At 43.3% G+C, this 24,119-nt stretch overlaps 1 long non-coding RNA gene across 1 annotated transcript in view; it reads right to left on the bottom strand.

Moving 5' to 3' along the window:
- Positions 1-24,119, bottom strand: part of LOC309378265 — an 83,160-nt gene that overhangs the window by 44,622 nt on the left and 14,419 nt on the right. The window lies entirely within an intron of this gene.

The following is a 24,119-nucleotide window of genomic DNA, read 5'->3' as shown; positions in this document are numbered from 1 at the left end:
CAGAAATATTTATCCTTCCATTGAAACCAGTGAGGTTGAATGGACTTAAATCGAAGCCTTATCTGGCTCATAAGACCGCAGCCAGAGACAGACAGAGAAAGTGATTTTCACTGAGATCATTCTGCCATCAGTCCTCAGAAATTCAATCCTGAAGACTGATAGAGTGTCCCGGCCAATTCTAACTGCTATAACTTTTGCTATAATGTCTCCTATTACAGTGACTTTGCCAAGAGTGCTAACAAGAGGCCAAAGAAAGTTAATGTTCTGGGTATTGAAATAACAGACCTGCTCAGGAGTGTTACTTGAAACTCTGCTTCTAGCAAACCTGCACTGGAAAACTCGTGGTTGTCTCAGGGGAGAAGCTGAGGTCTGCTCTTTTACTGAGCTTGTCATCACTACACCCCAATAGCGTCACTTAGTTTTCCATCATTAAGTTGGGATTCATGAGCACCTGGGCACCTGCTTTCAGGAGCATTAAGGACAGCTGTGTTGTAAATGTCATTTCTTTTTAATCAACAAAACTGAAGAGATAACTAGTTTCTTGTAAATATTAGCCTTTCATTTGCATCCTGTTGCATCTAGCAGCTCTCCAGAGACTAAGCTCTCAACCTTGGGCTTTAAACAGGTCTCATCATTCCCAAAAATGAAGCGGCAAATTCTGGATCCAGCTGATTTAGGTTTGGCATGAGCTGCTAGGGTGGAATTAGTCTTGTGCAAAACACCCAAGCAGAATTCCATTTTCCCAGCCGCAAGCATATTGCTCTGGAAAATCTATCTGCCCATTTGCGTTTAGCCATTTCCATTTGTGCTGTCATTTATTCAATAGTGTTAATAGCTAAATTCACTTAACGGCCATAGATATTTCTGAACATGTGTGCTATCCTGAAGATTGCACTGCATTAATTCACCTTCTGCAATGCATACTGATGGCTTGGTGCAAGAAGGTTGCTGTAGTGATTGGAGCACATGGTTTGCATCCTGGAAGTCCAATAGTATCTATTCATAGTATCTCTAGTATAAAGGAATATTTGGACAGCAACCACATCTCACAGTAGTCGATACCAGGGCTTTTTCCCCAGCTGCAATTTGCCAGAACTCAGTTCTGGCGCCTCTCAGGTCGGTTCTACTGCCGCTCTATAATGAGGGAGGCATTTATGGTGAGTTCTGGCATCTCTTTTTTGAGAAAAATAGCACTGGGACTCAAATCACCTCTAATCTGACTCAAGAATAAATCTTTTTGTTGTTGTTCTAGTTTTCCTTGTTTTTATTTATTTTTGCTATCTTTCTCCTGAAAATCACGAGTCACAAAAATATTATAAAGATTATATACTTTTGGTCCAAATATCACAAAGGAAGCTACACTGCTCCATTAGCTGCTATGAGGACCTGGGAGAGCAGAGGCTAGTACCAAACATTGGGCTTTGCTGCCTTTTCCAAGGGGTACTGCCACTCTTGGCTAGGAATGGAATCAAAAACCTTTTCACCTTTATCGGAGCAAAGGCTCAAACCTATTTCACTGGAACAAGAGCAATGCCGCAAGTCAGCTCAGACTCCTTTTGTGCCTCCTCAATTCAACACGCACATCTAGCTCCTCCCCTCTCTTTTGGCAGACCTGTAATTAAACTCTCCAGGACGGCGGGGGGGGGGGAGAGATTATATTAAATGTTTTATTTGGGGGACTGAATCTGTGTTCATCATTGCTGGTTGTGTTGCTTTTTAAAGATCTGGAAATTCTGCACTTGGTTTTGCATTTTGCATTTCAAACTTGCATTTCCATTCTGATATTGTGGAAGTGGTAGTGCCCTTTTATTGTGTTGTTCTGAAGGCTGCCTTGAGAGAGTTTTGCTCATAAAGGCGGCCTATAAATATTTTCATATAAAGCAAAATAAATAGATTCACCCATTTCAGTCTTTCATTTCTTGTAGCCTTTACCTGCTTGTGGTCCTGCTCCAGAAAGATGGTTCCAGAGTATTTTTCAAGGCTAGGACCCCCTCGTGACAATAGGCTCCTTGACCCATCATTTAACACATTTACTAATCATCTCTGAGCTCCTATTCTAGTTAATTCCATTCCTAAAACCTACACCGTAAATTCAACAGAGCAGGAAGGGTTAAACTGGGGTGATAGGAGTGAGGGAGAGAATTACTGAGAGCTGTTTTTCATTCTTTCCTTGATTTTAATCCTGTATCCTTCATTTTTAGTTTTCCTTCCTTTAAACACATTGTGTTTTTATTTAATTCAGGGATCCACAGCCAGAGTTTTGCAGATGGAATGCATAATTGAACATTACATTTGGTTCATGGGAAATATACCATAAAATTAATATTTAAACCATATTCCCATATAGAAACTGAGAAAGCAATCAAAATAATGCTTCTCCCTAAAGCAATTTGTATACAATATGTAGAATATATTCCAGGCACTAAAGCAGAAAGACTTGATATTAACTAAAAGTTAGATAGGGAGGGAGTCTCTTGTGTACAGACAAAACTACCTTACATTTATTTGTCTTTGGCAGCCTCATTGACCAGAAACCAGGCTGAACAGGGAGTGAAAAGGAAGGATGGCAACTGTGAAGCTTCCAGAGCCACTTTGCTGATTATTAGTGTTCAAAATCACTTCAGTTATCTGGGGTATTGGTCCTCATTCTGATCATATGGACCACCAGGAGAAGCAGGATTATTATCATATCAAACAGCTGTGGTCTTCCTAATACCCTGTAATAGGAAGTGCTTCCTGTGGCTCAAACAACCTAACCATGATGTTTTGGCTGCTTGGGCTGACATCTGGAAGGGACTTGAGCTGTCCCTGTTCCCTCAGAAATCTCTTTACATATGCAAGATCAGCACATGACTTCTGTGACACCTGTCTCTCCTGTTGTCCAAACAATATCTGAGGCAACTCCCATGCTGACAGGACAGTAGAAAGAGCCACTTGTCTGAAGGAGGGTCACTGTGCAATGGAAAGACACCAGCGGGTATAGAAGCCTAACATAGGTGAGTGAAGCTTGTGCAGAAACAATAGCTCCATTTGGCCTCTGAGGGATAATTCAAAGAAACAAGTTGGTTTGTTTTAAGCCGTCAGTAAGAGTCCTCACTATAGACTCAGTTCTTAGTGAAAGGTCAAAGCCACATGTGCATTTGCAGGTGCAATGTCGATAACAAAGAATCTCCCTGCTGCTTCGGTTAATTGACATGACCACCATTTGCAAGCTATAATTCTCTCACTTTGAACATCACCACACCCATTCCTACTAGTGCAAGATAAGACTTGCCTAGACTTGCATGGGGAAGGGCTATAGAGTTCAGTGGCAGATCTCCTGCTTTGCATGCAGAAGATCCCAGTTTCAGTCCCCAGCATCTCCAGGCAGGGCTTGTCTGAATTAAGCTTAAATTTAGTCAACTTTATGTAGTCCTCTACTGAGTCCAAGGTCACTATTTGGGGACATGAATCACCACTTTACCTGGTTCTGATGAAAACAAGAAACAGAGCTGGATGCTATCAGCATTTTGATGACTCTATACACGTCCCGGGACAACCTGTCCCAGTGCTTTCATACAGGCGCCGAGAAGTATAAGAGGCAAAACTGACCCCAAATAAGCGCCATATGACAACTTTCATGGGTGACTCAGAGTATCATTCATTCTAGAAATAAACTTCAGGGATGGATTTCATGTGGGGGACAGATTGAAATAAACCTCTCCTTTAGAAGTAATTGCTCATTGAAGTCAATTACTTCTGTGACAAAGTCCCCTGCCCTATTTCCTTTCACACCTTCTCCTCCCAAATGCACTGGAATCTAAATGTTTTCCTGGGTTGATGGGTTTCCTCATGCCACATCAAGGTTTTAGTTCATCTTGTAATATCTCTCTCTCTCTCTCTCTCTCTCTCTCTCTCTCTTGTAGGGTCCATTGAATTGTCTGGCACAAGTTACATTGGGGTAAATTAAGTGTACATAAAAGATTAAGGGGGTATATGAGTTAAATGAAAAGTTAAAAATAGCATTACCCAGTTGCATTGTTCATCGTCAGGAAAACATAAATTGGTTGGGGAGGGGGTCAGGAAGGGGGAAGAAGAAATATATTTAACAGCTGTCTCCACATAATTTTATATTTATTGAAGATTTCTAAAATAGGCTTTGACAAGCCTTGACTCATTGTGTGGCACTAGTAATAGCACTTAGGGTGACTAGTTCGTATGATTTATAAGAGACCACTGTGACTAGCTCCAAAGCTCCTTGCACACACAAGCAATAATTAAAACAGAAGCCTACAAGGAAAGCAAAGAGTTTACAGCATTCTTCAGCCTGAATCACCAGTGTGGTTTGCAAGGAAAACAGGGCTTGAAATATTTTGGGAGTGAAATATGAATGTTCTAATACTTTAGAAGCTGAGGTCCATTTTTACAGGCTTTAGCATATCTTTTAAATTAAAAACCATACACACGGAGCCTTACTGTAATGTCTATGATGGCATTTTTCTATTATATGTATGCCAAATGTTTTGGGAAAGATTCTCACAGTTTCTTTTTAAAAAATGTTTTTAAAAAGAGTCTGAACTAGCCTTCAAGGCATTTAAAGCTATCACAGTATCCCCACGCAGAAGAGTTGGCAACAGCACTGTAAACATTCTATTGAGGATGAGCATGCTGCACTTTCAACATTTCACATAAAACATGCACAAAGCAATGTGATGTATGGAGAAGTGGGGCGTCTTGAGATCTCCTCTCCTGAGAGTTTGGGAGGCCGAGGAATGAATCTATTAACCTACAGCTGCCATGGACTGGCTGGACACAGAGGAATGGTGGGAGGCACCAACTGAGGAACCCTCAAGGAAGGAAGGCTCAGAGCCCGGGGATTGGTGGTGGGATGATGATGAGTTGCAGAGGAAGAAGAAGGAGCAGACAGGAAGAAGGAGGTGTTGGAAGCTGAAGAAGTAACAGGGCTTGGTGAGCAGGGAGAGACTGTGGCAGAGGGAAGTCCCAAATCATAAGCTGAGGCAAGCTTACCTAGTCTCCCAAGACCAGAAGAAGCATGAAGAGAGAGGAGCAGACACAGGTGTGCTGGCATAGTCTCAGATTGCTTGCAAAGGACCGTGGAGAGGAGGAGATTGGGGCAGCTGTGGGAAGAGGGAATCTTCAGTCTTCACAACCACCTCATACGGATAAGACCTACCAAGAAAAGTTGCTGTGCTCATTAGGCCTTGGTTCTACCAATGCAGAGTTAACTTCACATACTCTGTGTGATGTATTGCTCACTGGCTCCCTGACACAGCCAAACTAGGATTACAATCCTACAGCGTGTTGAGAATTAACTATGCCAGCTCCAGGGCTTGTGTCAACAACACTTGGGGGGATATTGAGGCAACAAAAGGATTTAGGATCTTGTGGATCCACAGCCATCCCCAGTACACCTCCTTCCCACCAATGGTGGGACCTATTGGCAGCACATCTATGTCTGTGGTGCTTCCTAGAAGCTCCTCTGGGGGTGTAGATGGCTGTGCCATGGGCGAAGCTTCTCTCTGCCGGCAGAGCAACACTTATGCATGACCCTATGACACCACCACCCCAGCCAGCTGGTTACCAGATGTAGCATAACAGCCACCAGTGCTTAGTTCTTACTGCAGCAACATGAACAGAAAGAAAGGTTTGCTTCCTAAATTGCTTGCTTCCCCTTTCTCTGAGCAAAAAAGTGCCTACTCTGTACATCTGTAGACTTCATTAGGGACACTTATTCAGAACCTAGATAAAGTCTGTCCTGTCATTTTTGCTTCTGTGACATGCAATTCACAGTTTATAAATAAGAACAAAGCTATCCATAGCCTTTATCTTGCCTTTTATACATCTTTTTAAAATCCTTCTGCATTTGGTGCCAGTTCTTTCAGCAAATGCATATCTAAATTCCATATTTTTATTCATTGTGCACATTGTTCTTTTGGTGTCCTTGAGGGTTTTCTCACCTTTACCTTGCTTATTGTATTGATGAGGAAGTTTAATGGGATCTATTATCAGCAGCAAGAGGAGTTTGTTAAAGAGCTCTCTGTTTTTCTGGGGGGCAAACACAGTCCTGTAAAAATCCAAACTTTTATCTGATTCTGGATTAGTGTGCATATAAATACACAATTATATGTTGGCATGCTTCAAGGCAGTAACATTACTAGGCACACAAGATGAAGCCTAGTTTGGTCTGGTGACATCTCTGGGCTGCCACAGACCCCTAAGCGTGTGAAGTGAGTATAGAATAGCCTAAGGATGCCATGTTTTTGTCACTCCCCATCTTCTTATTTAGTCAGTTTTTAATTATGTCAACATCTCTATAGGCAACAACATTCAAAGCAACAATATTATTTAAAACCAAAGCCCCCATCATGGCAAACATTCTGTAAATGAAACTGTCTCCAAAGAATCAGAGCACTGATCTTATTTTCCATTTTTGCTTTCTGTCTGCAAGATCAACAGAGCAAGTCTGGTTTCACAATCTGTTCTGGACCTGGGGATTCCAAGCAGTAAAGGCTGATGAAACTGCCCCAATGGTAATGGTGAGGGGAGGCAGGTAATGAACTTCTGATTAAAGAATAAGACAATATTGTTCAGCTCTATGGAATTTAAACCATCACCTGGCACATAACTGTCTAAATGCACATCTAGGAAGAATTAAGGATTAGTTACCATTTCAATCCAATGAAAGGAGATCTATATTTCTCTTTTAGACACATAATTCTCAAGGGAACGGTGCTTGCCAGCCCTCTGAAAAAATAATCTTTCAGAATTCTTGCAAACCCGCTGTGTTATGATTTCATCTGATGAAATACAACACCTTTACATTAAACCCCATAAAAACCAAATCTTGCTGGATCTCCTCCAGGTTCAGAGAATAAACAGCTATATTGGTGATGCCTTGAACAGTAAAAGCTGGCCCACTGTCATATGGCAGGCTCCCATTAAGAGAGGGAGGTCTGCTTGCGAGCAACTCGCTGCGCTCTGACAAAGTTTATATTGTAGAAGTAATGAACTTCTCACATAATAGATCTAACAAATGCTCCAAGAAAGAGGAATGCTTCCCAACACTCCAGTGCATATTTCTCGCTATTGATTCCACAGATGTGCAAGCGAGCGCACTCACACACGTGGTGGCACATACACACAGAGTTTCAGCAAGTGCTGACTTGTCTAGTTTCAGTATGGAGCTCAGTTGTGCCCCGTGATGTCTAGAGCAGTGTTTCCCAACCTTGGGCCTCCAGCTGTTTTTGAACTACAATTCCCATCATCCCTGACCACTGGTCTTGCTAGCTAGGGATGATGGGAGTTGTAGGCCAAAAACATCTGGAGGCACAAGGTTGGGAAACACTGGTCTAGAGAACATTCAAAGGGCTTGCCAAACCATCAGAAAGGAACTGGTACGAGTTCCATTCAGATCTAATGCCGCATTACTCTGACATTATGGGCCGCTCCACTATAACGCGGGTGTATTCTGCAACAAAGCCACACTGCAGCTTGCACAAAGAGTAGCATAGAAACCATCTAAATAAAGAGGCTGGAGGTAGGAAGATGGAGGATGAAGCATGATTGAAGCCCAATCTACGCACTGAGGGCCAAACTAGATGCAGAAGGGCCCATTTGGATAAGGACCATAGAGCTGGGAAAGTGAGATCAAATCTCTGCTCCCCTGTCCCCCTGATTAAAATCCCTCCCAAACAGCTATTGCTCCATGGTGTAAAATATACAGGAATTATTCGGGTACACAGGGTGAACAGCAGTTTTACTGTCTTCAGTTTTAATTGGCAAAAGGGCACCAGGAAAGGGTACCCTCTCTCTCTCTCTCTCTCTCTCTCTCTCACACACACACACACACACACACCTGCTATTTTAAAAGGTGTCCCTGCAAAGAATAGGAAGCTCCTATCTTCTCGTTTCCCCCCTGAGTAACTAGATTAATTGCTACAATGGTCTTGTCATGCAATCTCAAAATCCCTTTAAGCAAAAGGTGATATATATATTTTGACCTGCAGTGATTACATAGCTATCGTTACAATGGGTTTTAAATTATTTTAAAATACCGTACTTTACTTCTTTGCCATTCAATCTTGAATTCATCCAGGTGTGGGCCTCCTCAACTCCCAAACTTACTCCTCAACTTACCCATTGAAATTCGGAATGCTGGCTCAGCAGCCTTGCCCCTCCAGATGTTGTTCACCCCAGCCAGCATTGCCAATGATCAGGGTCAACAGGAGGTGTTGTCCACAAGCCAATGGTTGCCCAAAGCCTATGCCAAGCCTATTGCATCTGATGTCAATAAAGTTGTAGCCTGATTTGATCCCATATAAGCTGTGTTGTATCCTTCATTTATGGTCTGTTGGTGAGGTGGGAGGAGAACAGAGCCTGGGCATGCAACAACATCTGGAGGGCGGCCACTAGTTCCCTCATCCCCATCTTATATCATGCCACTGTCTCAAAGTTATTCTCTTGATAATTTCATGTTGCAAAGAGTAGATAAAAGTAAGAGAGAGATTCTAAAGGGAGTGCTCAGTTATTTCCAGATTCCTCAACATACAGCAGCCAATCTTTCTGATAAAGTTGGACATCCAGTAGAGCCAGTTCTCAAGATGAATGCAAAATTTTCTGTCTGCACACATTTTGCAGCACTGTGATTATCCTCCTTTGGGATTGTTTTAGTATTGTATCTGACTCACCAGCCCGGATTTGCAGAAGCCGCAGTGTGAAATGCGTAGCACAGAACTGTCGATGCAGAGCAAGACAGTGGCACAGGCAAGCCCATGAAGTGCTTTTGAGAAACATTTCTAATTCAAATGACAATGCCTAAAATGTGAGTAATTCAATGCCCCTTTTTTTACTAGTTCCTGCAAACTCAGAATCTTCTAAGTGTGCATTATCACATGCTGGTGGCTATGGAGCAAGGAGTGATTCACTTATGGTGCTTACCACTCAATTAGTACTTGTCAGAAGTTACTTTGAACATTCATAGAGGGAAGAAACAGGGGTCCCATTTGCTGACCTCCCTCCCTGTGTGTGTTTGATGTAATGTCTGGAAGAGCCTGAGTGTACAAGAGAGATGTAGTCTTTGCATGCATGGTGATATAAATGGCCCTTGAGCTGAAAGAGAGTCTCCACTCCTGTGTTAAAAAAATAAGATGTAAAGTCAGTTGTGGAACTAGAAGCACGGTCACACACCAGCCTGTATGTGGGTTGCCTTAACTGTTAGGAAACATCAGGAAACCAGCAATTTAAAGAGCAGCATTCACAAAAGGACTTTCAAACAGTCCCGCTCTGCTCTTTGGCTCTGCATACCTGTTCCCAATACCTGTTCCTTTGCTTCTCCCCATGCTAGTTTAAGTTTGTTGGTTAACTTTTCTAGTAGGGCATAGTTTCCCAAAAACTAGTAGGGCGGTTTCCCAAAACTTTGGTACCAGAATGGGACCTGTTTACCTGAAGAGTCAGTTATTCCCTTATGTGCCTGCTAAACTGCTTTATCTAAAGAACTTGCGCTGCTACAAGGGCATTCTGCATCCGTGCAAAGTGGAGCTTTCGATGTTGCAGCACCATTGCTTTGGAAACACCTGTGCCTATTGCTATTTGGCAGGTGCCCTCACTATATTGCTCGAACTCTGCTGAAACTTTATTTTTGCAGCAGGCCTACCCAGACATTTCATTTAGTTATGTATTCTTGCTTTATTTTTATTTTATTTTATCTGTGTTTTACTGATAATTATTTTATATTATTTTTGTACATTCCTTAGAAGCTGGTTTCATCTTTTTATGATGAAGTAGCTTAGGTATATTTTCACCTAAATAATAAAGAAAGAATCTATTTTCTTGTAAACACGAGTGATATTTCCAGATAATTATCCGTTATCATCTGTCAGCTCCTATATATTTTTAGTTTAGAGTTCAAGCAATAGGCAACATGGTACACTTGGCCATTATTATTTTATTTGTTAGCAACAAGTATGCATCTTTTCTGTGTAACGTGGACAGATGTTTTTATTTATTGGCTTATATACTGCACAATAAACCAAGTATCTAGATGGTGAGTATTAAAAGGTAAAGGTAAAGGTACCCCTGCCCGTACGGGCCAGTCTTGACAGACTCTGGGGTTGTGCGCCCATCTCACTCAAGAGGCCAGGGGCCAGCGCTGTCCGAAGACACTTCCGGGTCACGTGGCCAGCGTGACATCGCTGCTCTGGCGAGCTAGAGCTGCACACGGAAACGCCGTTTACCTTCCCGCTGGTAAGCGGTCCCTATTTATCTACTTGCACCCGGAGGTGCTTTCGAACTGCTAGGTTGGCAGGCGCTGGGACCGAGCAGCGGGAGCGCACCCCGCAGCAGGGATTCGAACCGCCGACCTTTCGATCAGCAAGTCCTAGGCGCTGAGGCTTTAACCCACAGCGCCACCTGTGTCCCCTGATGGCGAGTATTACGCATCCCTAAATCAGCATAAAAATACTTACAACTGCATTGGGACAGTGGTACATAGTAACTGATGGTTGAGCTATGCTGCAATGTTGTGGAGGGGATCCAGCCACAACCACCATGTCAGGCATACTGAGGCATACTTTGATATCCTACAGATGTTCATCCAGACATATTTTGAATGCAATTCCACAGCTTCCTTGAATAGCTTGTGCTTTTGCCAAACCATTTAAAGAACCTAGTGACCCATTGAGCAATCCTTTGGAAGCTCCCAATTCAGGCCTAGAACTTTGCATCCCTCACTGGCTTCTCTTTCCGATAGATGGGAGGAATAGTTCTACACATGCCCAGGGAGGCACATCAGGCCCCGCCCTTCCCTTTGAAATAAAAAGGGGGTGGGGCTACTTACACAGGGACCTGGAGAGGGGAGGCCGAAAGTCAATCTAAATCTTTGCGGTAAGAACCAAAGTAGATAAAACATTAAATGTGTGAGTGTATTTAATGTGCCTAGTTTGTGTATTTAAATATCCGTACCACACCTTTCTCAACCAAGACCATCCAAAGGGAAAAACAAAATGTGGGCATGAAAGTGCAATAATATAATAAAAGTTTGAAATACAAAAGATACAAAAAAAACCCCCACAACAATACATTAAAATACAATGCAACCAGTCTAAAAAGCCACAGAAACAAAATTTCAGCGAAAAGAGCAGAATAAAATGTATCAATTTAAAGCCATGTGAAACAGTTGAGTTTTCAAAGGCTTTTTAAAATACTGCAACAGGCAGGAAGGCTGGACACATAGTATTTGGGAGGAACTTCCATAACATAACAGCCAATATTGAGAAAGGACTGCTCCAAGTATCTAGCTGACCTTACTTCTTGTTCCCCCTGTCTACACCTCCAATTAAAAACCACGGAGCACAGGAATGATCCGATCACCTCAAGAAGTTCATGAGGTCTATGGAGACGGGGGTCAGAAAAGCAAACTTCCACAGTCACCTCCCCATAGCTGCTGTTTAGGGAAGCACATGAGATATGTTACATTCACGCAGTTGATATAATGTCTAGTTTGGCTCTTAGACAACTTTGCTCATGCTCTGCTTTCTTGCCGACGAAAAGAGCAATTGCATTCTGCCTTCCTAATGGCAGCTTTCCATTCTGACATTTCAGTCATATTAGTTGCTCTCCTTTCAATAATCGAGACACCCAAAATGTCTCTGTTGCCTTGGAAAGCGATTGGCTGGTCCTAAAGATACAGTCCTCAAAGCTTCTCAAGGTAATCTGGAGATTACCTATACTGAAAAGATGGTTTTGCTAACATAGCCGAAGTTATATTTGTGCACAAGCGCCACCAAGAGGTCATTCCCTTATTTTTCATCTCTCTAGTCCATCTCTTTAGAAAACCTAAACCCACATATATGGAGACTATGCGGACATTATTTACGTTAGAGAGGGTTGGGGAAACTGTGGCCCTCCAGATTTTCTTGGACTTCAGATCCCATCAGTCCCAGCCAGCCCAAGAATTGGAGGTAAACAGAGAAAGAATGTGCAATTCATTCAATGTGGGGCAGAGGTAGCCAATGTGGTTCTTTCCAGATGTGGTTGGTCTACAATTCCCATTGGATATGCTGGCTGGACTGGCATCCAGCAACATCTGGAGGCTACTATGTTGTCCAACCCTGCAGTTGGGTGTGGGGAAGGGAACTAATGTTCAGGGGTGATCAGTCCAACAACATCTGGAAGGCCACAGGTTCCTTATCTCTGATTTACACAAAACTGTCATCATATTCTCCTTCCCTCCCCACACCTACATATTTAAACATCGCACCTTGTCATTATTGAACAATAACAGATCTAGACTTCTTAGTTTTCATTTTCTTTGGATGAACCTGTATAGCTATTTATTCACCTTACAGGAAACATTTTCCTTGTTTCGGATAGGATGGAATGATAAGACTGGAATCAGAGTATCTGAAGGCACTAAAAGGCAACAAAGTAATGAAGAAAACAGTCTGTTCGGATACAGAAATCACTAGAAGAATATGAAGAATGTCAAGAGTATAATTAACATAATTGTTATGTTCCATAACAGGGGTGGGGAGCCTTTTGATGAAAGTTTCATAAACTGTTTTTGGAGGGGAAAGTGGTCTTCAAACAAACAAAGAAAAAAACAGTGACCTAGTTGTCTTTCAAGGGCCCATGCTTTTTTTTCTATTTGGAAACAACAAAATGCATCAGAAAGAAAGAAAGAAAGAAAGAAAGAAAGAAAGAAAGAAAGAAAGAAAGAAAGAAAGAAAGAAAGAAAGAAAGAAAGATGTATTGACTTACTGTAGTTCCTTTATTTCTTAAATATGTTCATACAATTGGATTGAATTCCAGTGTGTAGCCTCTTACAGTTTATATTAAGATACTGTTGGACGTATTTATATTAAAGCATAATGTTGTGTTTATTGTGTTACTTTTGAGAAATGTGTCAAGTGGGTTCTCTAAAGGAAAGAAGCAGGCAGGAATTCATCCACTGTGTAATATGATTATTTGAAGAAGAACCAGACAAGCATCTGCCCTTGGTTGTGGTTTTCATTGATTTCTCCAAGGCTTTTACTTCTGTGAGTAACCTATACATATCTCTCTGTGTGCCTGCATTTTTAAAATTTTTGACACAATCCCTAAAGCGTTATCAAGACCACACTTTGAATAAGTTTCTGGACCCTGTAGCACAAAGGAAACAAAACTTTGATGAGTCTGAATGTCTAATTCATGAAACATCCCTGTGCTGAGAGTCTCTTCAAGGCTAGTCATGCTCTGAAGACCGATCACCATTTTTGCAATGTTATTCTTTCCTAACCTATCAGGTTATTTGCACAAAGAGTTGCTGGAAACCAGACAGTGCAAGCCTGAGAAAAGTGCAAAGTCAGTTTGTGAGATGAAAGCATTGAATTGTATGTGGCTAAGGCTGCCGTCTAAAACACAGGACACAATCCAGGCCAAATTAAGCTACAATCCTAAATTACCTCAATAGGAAGTAAACATCACTGAACAAAGTGGGACATAGTTTTGAGCAAGCATGTGTAGGATTGTATTTTATGTCCCTCTTTCTTTAGTGGTGGTGCAGTGTAGTGGGCAGATCCACGCCATATATTTAAAGCACATGACTTCTCCCCAAAAGAATCATGGGAACTGTCATTTGACCCTCAGAGGGTCCCAGCACCCTTAACAAACTTCAGTTCCTGGGATTATTTGGAAGAAGCCATGTTGTCTAAATTGTGTGGATTAGCCTTGAATCCCTTCCATTCAAACCAATGGCACATTAAAAGGCTTGGTTTGGGCCACATCCCCTGCTGGGAAACATCATTGCCAGGCATGAAGTGTAGTCTCTTCGAGGAATGGGAAAGGGGATTTGGCCATGGGGCACTGACAGGGGGGCTGGGAGTGATGGAGCCAATCTCTAAGGTAGAGGGGAGGGTGATAGGTCAGAATGATGGTCATTGTAAAAGTGACTGCACTGGGGATGAGGGTGGGAACAGATCTGCCTAGGAGCTGCAGGAGGCAGTTGTAATTGGAGGGAGAAGCAGGGCTTGAGGCTGAGTACTATTAGCCAAACAAGAAGGGATGTCAGAGGGAGTCATGCAGCAGCTCCACATACCAGGCTGGTCACCATTATGATGGCCATTGCATGATTTGGACTGGGTAAGCTTGGGGATGGAAAGACCACAAAAAGCTGCTTGGTAGACCAAACAGCTCCCTGACAACACAGTTCCAGGTTACAGTGTCACAGGAGACCAGCCTCTACTGGCAGCCTCCTTCATCATTATCATCATTGTGGTCTCACCAGGCCAGGCCAGGGACCTCTGGACTTTGAAACACCCACCTCCAGGGAGTACCTAGCAAGGAAGGGCAATGTGTAACACAGGCTGCCACCCCTTTAAAAATGTTTTCTGTGGGTGTTGGCATAGTGTCCACTGTCTATCCACAATGTGGCCATGTTTTCGGCTTTCCTCCTAAAATTACCATGAAGGAGGGGAGAATGATCATGCAAAAATATTTATTTTAAAAACTCACTTCATTTACTTTCATTTTTTCCTTCTCTTTGGGCTCATCTCCTTCTCCCCTGCCCACATCCCTGTCTTAACCAGGAGCAGTTGGGACGCAGCTGTTTGTTTTGCCCCCTGGGCACATTGGCCTACCTGTCCCCTGGCAGACACATCGTGGTCGGATTTCTCTGGCCCATTGGGACATACACAGTTTGGTTTATAGCAGCTTTCCAATGAAACTGTGATTTCCTCTACATTATTTCCCCCTTGTTTAGGAGGGGCCATTATTGCTCAAGAACTGATGCCCTTTTGTGCATTAAGGAAGGTGGCATTTAACATACCAAGCATAGAAGGAGATGAAGAAATGCTATGCAAAAAAATCTCAAACAAATCATTTTTTCTTCAACTTAGTCTGATGACTGAGTAGAAAGCAGCATTTTACCAATTGCCTTAAGTACAGGCTATACTGTTTTAAGTATTTGTGTTGTTGTTACTTTTAAGGACAATGAAGCAGGAATTGCAGAGATTAAGGCCACAAAGTTTAACTAAGAGGGACGTTGCCTGTGTATAATTCTCTGCCTACTACACAGAGAAGGAGTGATTGGCTGCAATCAGCTTTCCTGTTTCAAATAATAAAGACTTATGTTTCTTCATAACCAGAAATCTATTATCCTCTTTAGCCTTTCTGGTTCCCACAGAACATTTAAACAAACAGATTTAATTGTTCTTTCATCTTAATTATTTCTGCCCAAGGCCTTTCGCATAACACTTAGTGGTGATCTCCCCAAATCTCTGTAAGGCCCATTGATACCTTTGCCCTGATCTAACTACACAAAGAACCCTGTCACAAAGTGACAGATTACAAACAGTGAAAGACAAACTAAACCACAATTACCGTATTTGAGTAGTAACTGGTGTGTGTGTTCATTCTATGCCGATGCTTGCCATATGAGTTGCTTTCTGCATTAAGCACTAGCTCTAGTTCCTGGCTGGTTGGAGGAAACTGTAAAACCTTTAGGAAATGCCTTTCATTTTATTCATATGCAATACCTTTAATTTGATTAAAGTAACATAACTTTAGCTAGTTTTTCCATATGTGAAGAGTGGCCAATTACTTGTCCTGAACTGGCTTTTTTTTCCCAAGGTGGTGAAACAGGAAAGAAGAAAGACTTAGGAGTTTCTCATAAGCAAGCAGAAAAGTTGTGAAAACCTTGCAAATTTGCATCTGTGTGCTGAATTGCTTGACCTTGCCACATAATCTTTGCCAGGGCTGCAGTATATGGGATTTTTGGGAGCACTTTTTTTGGTCAAATCAGAGCTGAGGTGGGAAAGAAAAGGTTGAAGCTGGTGAGAAAACAAAAAAAGAGGAAAAACCTATTATTCCTATTATTTAATGAATGTATATACTGCCCTATACACAGAAGTCTCAGGGCGGTTCACAGAATAAAATCAAAATATAAAAACCGCAAAATACATAATCAAAATAAAAACAACCACCCAATAATGCCACATTTTAAAAGGGCATAGGATGTCAATCAAATCAGCCAAAGGCCTGGTTAAAAAGGGACATTTTTGCCTGGTGCCTAAAGGTGTATAATGAAGATACCAGGTGTGTTTCCCTGGTGAGAGCATTCCACAGATGGAGAGCCACTGCAAAGAAGGCCGTTCTCATGTTGCCACCCTCCAGACCTCTCAAGGGGGAGGCACACGAAGAAGGACCTCAGAAGATGATCTCAGGGTCTGGGTAGGTTCATATGGAAAGAGGCGGTCCTTGAGGTATTGTGGTCCTGAACCGTGGAGGTGTGGAGAAGCAGTGTTCAAATAAAACACTAATGGTGCAATGCTGTGATATTTGGGAGGGTGTCACAGAAGCCATAGGATATATCAGCTCTATCTCTCCAATGCTGAAGGCATTTTTTTATGTTTAATGTTTTGTTATGTTATTATAAATGTTGGAAGCTGCCCAGAGTGGTTGGGGCAGCCCAGTAGGATTTGTGGGGTATAAATAGTGAAATCATTATGGAATGGGATGTCCCTATTTTCACTGGAGAAATGTTAGAGGGTATGTAAATATTGTTCCCCAAACCCCAGAAATCTTGCCAATGGGGTTTAAAGGTAAAGGGACCCCTGACCATTAGGTCCAGTCGTGACCGACTCTGGGGTTGTGGTGCTCATCTCACTTTATTGGCCAAGGGAGCTGGTGTACAGCTTCCGGGTCATGTGGCCAGCATGACTAAGCCACTTCTGGAGAACCAGAGCAGCGCACGGAAACGCTGTTTACCTTCCAGCTGGAGCAGTACCTATTTATCTACTTGCACTTTGATGTGCTTTCGAACTGCTAGGTTGGCAGGAGCAGGGACCAAGCAATGGGAGCTCACCCTGCTGCGGGGATTCGAACTGCCGACCTTCTGATTGGCAAGTCCTAGGCTCTGTGGTTTAACCCACAGCGCCATCCGCATCCTTGCCAATGGGGTTTACTCCCTAGTAAATACAATTAAGATTGCTGTGCTTTTTATGAAGATATATTTAACAGCTACTGTTATGGAAAATATTTTTCTTCATAACCTCTCATTTTGCTTAATTGACCAAAAGGTTGCAAGCAACCTTTACCTGAATTGGCCCCAAATTAAAAGGCAAAGTGGGGAGGAAGGCAGAGGATGAGTTGCCCTTTAAAGAGGATACATGTCAACTTCCAAACCCCCTGTTCACGTGAATCCATGCAGAGAATAGTGCCTTCTCCACCTCTTTGCACATCTGCCCACCATAGGAAAGGGAGGAACCACTTCCTCTTTGGAAAACACAGGACTACCACATTCTGGATTGGGTTCACATTTCCTCTTTGTGAAGAATAAGTGAGAACCATTTATAAAGGTGTGCAAGTGAAGCATCTCTACTAAATGCTCCATAGGGTCGTGGAAGTTCTTTTCCCATTACAGCTCACAGCGGGGTAATATTTACATAGACAATCCTTAATAAGATCCAAGTCAATTTGTAGGCACCTAAAGAAGCTGATGAAGTCATTACCAAGCTTGAATGCACACAGGAAGCGGTAAGCAACAAATGTTTCCCGACGGACGGGACTCTGTGCCATTAGCAGCTTATGGTTCTGTGGAGCACAAGGTGTGCATTTATAAGGAACCAGTGAAGGGTGGCCTATTAAGTCAAACGGGGCACTGCCCTGCCAATTTCAGCCAGCTCCCATCTGCCTGCCTTCTTACAGGCAGTCCACAAGGTGACCCTGGCTGACAGCTTCCTCTTCCTCTGTTTCTGTGTTGCTCTTGTAGAACTCAGCAGGGAGGATGATGGGACAAAGCTAGAATTGGCTCCAACTATCATTGTCTCTAAGGGACGCGGGTGGCGCTGTGGGTTAAACCACAGAGCCCAGGATTTGCCGATCAGAAGGTCGGCAGTTCGAATCCCCGTGACAGGGTGAGCTCGCGTTGCTCGGACCCTGCTCCTGCCAACCTAGCAGTTCAAAAGCACATCAAAGTGCAAGTAGATAAATAGGTACCGCTCCGGCTGGAAGGTAAATGGTGTTTCCATGCGCTGCTCTGGTTCACCAGAAGCGGCTTAGTCATGCTGGCCACATGACCCAGAAGCTGTACGCCGGCTCCCTTGGCCAATAAAGTGAGATGAGCGCCACAACCCCAGAGTCGGTCATGACTGGACCTAATGGTCAGGGGTCCCTCTACCCTTTACCTTTTTATCATTGTCTCTAGATCCACATTGGATTCCCTTGTCTTTTGCCCTAGCAGTCCCAATGGACACTGCATGTAACAGTGTGGTGGAGCATGTGATATGTGGTATAGTGGTTGAAGTGGACCTGGGAGACCAGGGTTAAAACCACACCTGGCCATGAAGCTCATTGGATGACCTTGGGCAAGTCAATGGCTAACCTACCTCACAGGGTTGTTGTGGGAATTAAAGGAGGGGTGGGGAGCTGTGTATCCCACATTGAGCTCCTGGGGGGGGAATATAAATGCAATAAATAATAACAACAACATGACTGGACTTCTACAGATTCTCACCTCATCCTCCCCCCCCCTACTTCTAAGGAGCCTTTTAAAAAATGCATTAGCTTAATGATTTCCTGCTCTGGAGGGTAGGATTCAAACCAATGGGCAAGTTACAAGAAAGGAGTTTGACCTAACTTTCTGAGTTTTGACAGTGGAATGGTCTGCCTCCTGAGGTTCTGGCCTTTCCTTCCTTGGAGGTTTCTAAGCAGAGGTTGGGTGGCCACCTGTCATGGATGCTTTAGCTGAGATTCCTGCATTGCAGGGGGTTGGAATAGATGACCTTTGGGGTCTCCTCCAACTCTAGCATTCTATGATTAATGCATTTTAGGATGCAATCCTATGCATGCCTACCTCCTAGGAGTAACTCTCATTAAACACAGTGGGACTTACTTCTGAGTAGCACAGATAGGATTGTTCTGTTGCTGATTTATGTTGCCCTGCGGGCCCAAAAATGACTTCATGCTTACGTTAGTTTAAGGGTTTAAAGTGGCTTAACTATGTATGCCACCTTTACAAATTTACAGCAGCTTAAGAGATTATGGACTCTTGTAAAGTCATAATAAGGCAGCTTTAACGGTCATTATGTTGTAAGGCTTTGTTCTGTTTTGTGCTCGTTTTAAAATTCCCCTAATACATTCAGTTTAAAACCACGGGTCAATGTAATGAAGGGCAAAGGCTGAAGTGTCCACATTAATCAACTCACATGGAAATACCCAGCCTGCGAGTGCTTGCTCATGTTCTAAAATATCCAAGAAAGTCTCATTTGAAATTGTTGAGTGGAGACCAGTGAAAGGCACTTACACAATCATAGTTTGTTGAAGAAGCCCAAACAGAAAACTTGTGTGTTTTCCTGTGTGTGTATTTCTTTTTTTCAATGCAGCTTTCCATTGAAAAAAAAACTAATTCTGTCCTTTGCCTCTGCTGCTACTGGCCCTTTTTGTATTGACTTTGCTTTCTTATCTGATAGCAATAAATTTCCACTAGGGTGGAAAACCAACTAAGCCAGTGACCCCTATTCCCCATGGCTTCCAGACAATGGAGAGGGGACCTTGCAGACACTCCAGCGGTTTCTAAGCCTCATTTGTGCACATTTTCATTCAGCAGTTTGGACTGTGTGCAATTAGAGAGAGTCTCTGTTTAAAGGGACCTCATGGGGTCACAACAGATCACTGGAGCAATAAATTACTGGTTCTTCAGAAGCAGAGGGAGCGTGGAAATTATGGGAGGGAGGTGGAGGGAGGTGAAAGGGTAAATGCAATAGAACTGAATGTAAGAATCTGACTCTTGAATGAAGAAATCAGCAGCCTTGTAAATATCAGCACTTTGGACAATGATGGCTATAGCAGAAGCTGCCAATTGGTTTGCTTACATTTAGGAAGTCTATGGTCAAGTCATTGCCTTCTACGTAAAAGTAACTGCTGAGAAAAGGCCTGTAATGTTTTGCTCTCAAGAAGTGGGGAACAATCACTGCATCAAAGTGTGCTTAAATGCAAGCCTACCCAGATAGTAAGTCACCAGTCAAAGAAAAGAGAATTCGCAGAATAAATGCAACATTATGCTGCAGAACCACATTTTTCTGCTCAGCTCCAACTGATCTGTGAATAACTGCCAACACTTCCCTTTCCTACTAATCTCACCATAGGCTGGCAGTCCAATGCTTACCAGAGACTGAAATGCATCAGCCAGGTTGCTTTGGCTTCCTGGTGCTGCTCAGTGTTTAAAATTGCTGCAGGCTGTATCCGTGATAGCCTGGTTCACACATTGCATTGTTACCCTGTCCATACACATCAGAACACATCTTGGTTTTTAAAGAGAGCTATGACGGCAATCTTAGGTTAAATTAAGACCAGGTAACACGCATTTTTATTCAGTCAGGCAACTAAGTATCATATTCATATCCCATGCTTAACATACCCCAAAACAACAGATAGTTGTTTCATAGTGAAACATTCCAAAGTCAACAGTAGGGTGCCACGGAAAATTGTACCAAAATGTCACAAAATAGTACCAAGCCATCTGTTTCTCTCTCCCCCCATCCTAGCCTGATGAGGAGTTCTGGAGAACTTGAAGACTTGCTCACTATTGATTGGCCCTAATAAATATTCCACTCTTCTCTGGATTTTTGGATTAATGTCTCCAACAGCTGCAACCCTAACTATTCACAGAGAGTACAAAGCCACGTTGATTGAACTCAATGGGACTTATGATTGCAAGCTAAATATATGATTTGATGATTGGGCAAGCAATATGGTGTGTGTATTATTTATTACATTTATATCCCAACTTTCTTCTGTCAAGGAATCCAAGGCATTATGGAACATCTAATGAAAATCATGTGAGGAAAAGGTCCTCCTAACAGAAAGGGAAATGCAGACAAACTGGTTGCTTGTTATCCTCTAAAAGTCAGCACTAGGCAAACCGTAGGAGCAATGCCTTGCTGTGCTTCATAGGGGTTAGGGCCTCCCAGAGCTCCTTTGGCCAAGCCAAGAAGGGCTCTGGAGGATGGAGCGTCCTCTAGTGTGTTCAGTACGTGGGAAAATGCAGCCAAGGGCCATAAATATCTCATTAGTTTCATTCCCAATAAAGCGTGAAATGATGGCTCTTTATTGGAGTGAGCGTGTGGAGCAGAAGGAGAGGAGAGCTGGGTCAAGCCACAGAGGAGAAGGAGGACAGGAAGGACTTGCTGGGGAAGGAATCACTTGGCAGAGACCTCCCTTCTCTTCAGAAGCCCTTTCCATCTTGTCCTACAATGTGGATACCTGTGGCATCCATGTTGCTGCTCTCTGGGCTCTCAACCCAATCCTGTGGACCCAAGCCGCCACCCCCCCCCCCGAGTTACAGTTTCCAGCACCCTTAACAAGCTTCCCAGGATGCTTTGGGGAAAGCCATGTGCATTGAATGTGCTTTTAATGTATGGTGTGAATCTGAGCATAAGAACATAAGAAGGGCGGCTGGATCAGGCCAATGGCCCAACTAGTCCAGCAGCCTGTTTTCACAGGTTTCAACCAGATGCCTGTGGGAAACCCACTAGCAGGACCCGAATGCAACAACATTCTCCCCTCCGGCAGTTTTAAAGAACTGGTATTCAGAAGTATTACTGTCTCTTGACTATGAAGACATAGCATAACCATCATGGCAAGTAGCCATCAATAGACTTATCCTCCATGAATTTATCTAATCCTCTTTGAAAGCCATCCAGGTTGTTGGTCCACTCTCTTTTGTCTACCCTATGATAATCTATTGTGTGATACACCACAGTACAGTGGTACCTTGGTTGTTGAACGGCTTGGCTCCCAAACAAATCAGCTCCTGAATGCCGCAAACTCAGAAGTGTTCCGGTTTGCGAACGTTTTTTGGAAGCTGAACTTCTGACGCAGCTTCCGTGGCTTCTGCTTGAGTGCAGAAAGCTCCTGCAGCCAATCAGAAGTTGCGTCTTGGTTTTCAAATGGTTCAAGGAGTCAAATGGACTCCCAGAATGGATTAAGTTTGACAATCAAGGTGCCATTGTATACAGGAATGTGGTGACAATTCTGTAAGGTAAGAAGCTCACATGTATTTGGGGGCGAGGGGTGTTCATATCTGGCTTTGGAAATATGTTTCATGGCAATATAAAACATTTATTACCTCACAGAACTGCTGTCACCAGTTCCCTTTCCCATGTGAAATAGTGAGGTAGAGATGGGAGGAAGAGATGACATTATGGACCACCAGATGGGCTAGGGGAAGGCAGCCCTTGGATGCAGTCTGTGCAGCCTATTCCCCAAAAGCCAGTTTGTGGGTCATGCTGTCCTATTACAGCACTAATCACATCTGGAACAGAATAAGGGTATTTGTAATGCCAGCTCCATGACCTGTGGGAGCTGGCATTATGCCTTTTGCATATGTTAGTTGTTTTGTATGAGCCCACCACTAAAAGTCAGATATATATAGGTAAAGGTAAAGGTACCCCTGCCCGTACGGGCCAGTCTTGACAGACTCTGGGGTTGTGCGCCCATCTCACTTAAGAGGCCAGGGGCCAGCGCTGTCCGGAGACACTTCTGGGTCACGTGGCCAGCGTGACATCGCTGCTCTGGCGAGCCAGAGCCGCACACGGAAACGCCGTTTACCTTCCCGCTGGTAAGCGGTCCCTATTTATCTACTTGCACCCGGAGGTGCTTTCGAACTGCTAGGTTGGCAGGCGCTGGGACCGAGCAGCGGGAGCGCACCCCGCCGCAGGGATTCGAACCGCCGACCTTTCGATCGGCAAGTCCTAGGCGCTGAGGCTTTAACCCACAGCGCCACCTGCGTCCCTAAATAGATATATATAACAGCACATTTATTTGCAAACATTCTGCATAGTACCAAGCACAGCTTCCTCATCTGTGTACACAGGAACCTTTGAGCAATATGAATGGTCCTTCTGGTCTAAAGCTAAGCTACCTTTTAGAAAGGCTTTATATACTGGTGTGCTATTGCTTCTGTCCTATTCTTTAAAATTGATGGTCCTGAAACACAATTTCACTTAGAAAGGCTGAAACGCAATACCAGTTTTAAAAAGGGAAACTGGAGCCTTGTGCAAAATCTAATCCTATTCTTAGAATCAATTTGTGGAAGCAAGAAAAAAGAAATCTTGAAGCCATCCTAATAAAGCCGAACTTGTGAAATCCCTTTACTAGAAAATGTCATTTGATATCAAACCCTCCCTGGTATCTCTGCAAAGGGGCAAATATGTTAAAGGGCAGGTGCCCCCAACTTAACCCTTAGCTTGGTCTATTTCTTAACAAGGAATTTCTTATCTTCATTGTTGTGAGAAAAAGAGAACCAGAGAGATATAGCAGGAAACAGAAAGGGAGAAAGAGAGATGCAAAATTGATCTGGCAACTTGTTTGCTGCTTAGGTAAAGGGACCCCTGACCATTAGGTCCAGTCGTGACCGACTCTGGGGTTGCGGCGCTCATCTCGTTTTATTGGCCGAGGGAGCCAGTGTATAGCTTCCAGGTCATGTGGCCAGCATGACTAAGCCGCTTCTGGCGAACTGGAGCAGCGCACGGAAACACTGTTTACCTTCCCGCCAGAGACCTGTTAATCTACTTGCACTTTGATGTGCTTTCAAACTGCTAGGTTGGCAGGAGCAGGGACCGAACAATGGGAGCTCACCACATCACAGGGATTTGAACTGCCGACCTTCTGATCAGCAAGTCCTAGGCTCTGTGGTTTAACCCACAGTACCACCCGCTTCCTGTTTGTTGCTTAGATGTGTTTTATTTAACAACAGATTTCATTTTTGGTTGCATGACTAAGCTGCTTCTGGCGAACCAGAGCAGTGCACAGAAACACCGTTTACCTTCCCGCCAGAGCGGTACCTATTTATCTACTTGCACTTTGACGTGCTTTCGAACTGCTAGGTTGGCACAAGCAGTGACCAAACAATGGGAGCTCACCCCATCACGGGGATTTGAACCGCTGACCTTCTGATCAGCAAGCCCTAGGCTCTGTGGTTTAGAGTCGACCACAAGTGTTTACGCATGCACTAATCAAATGTAAAAAACTCAAGCTACGCATGCATGCCTTTGGTATGGGAAGGCAAAAATTTATAAAAGTTTTATGAATCATATCCTTAGGAAGAACCTGCATAGAGTTTGGGAGAAATATAAAAATCTGCTGGA

Source organism: Podarcis melisellensis, assembly GCF_964234715.1.
Source record: "Podarcis melisellensis genome assembly, chromosome: 9".
NCBI classification, from domain to species: domain Eukaryota; kingdom Metazoa; phylum Chordata; class Lepidosauria; order Squamata; family Lacertidae; genus Podarcis; species Podarcis melisellensis.
This window is presented reverse-complemented; position numbering and strand designations above follow the sequence as displayed.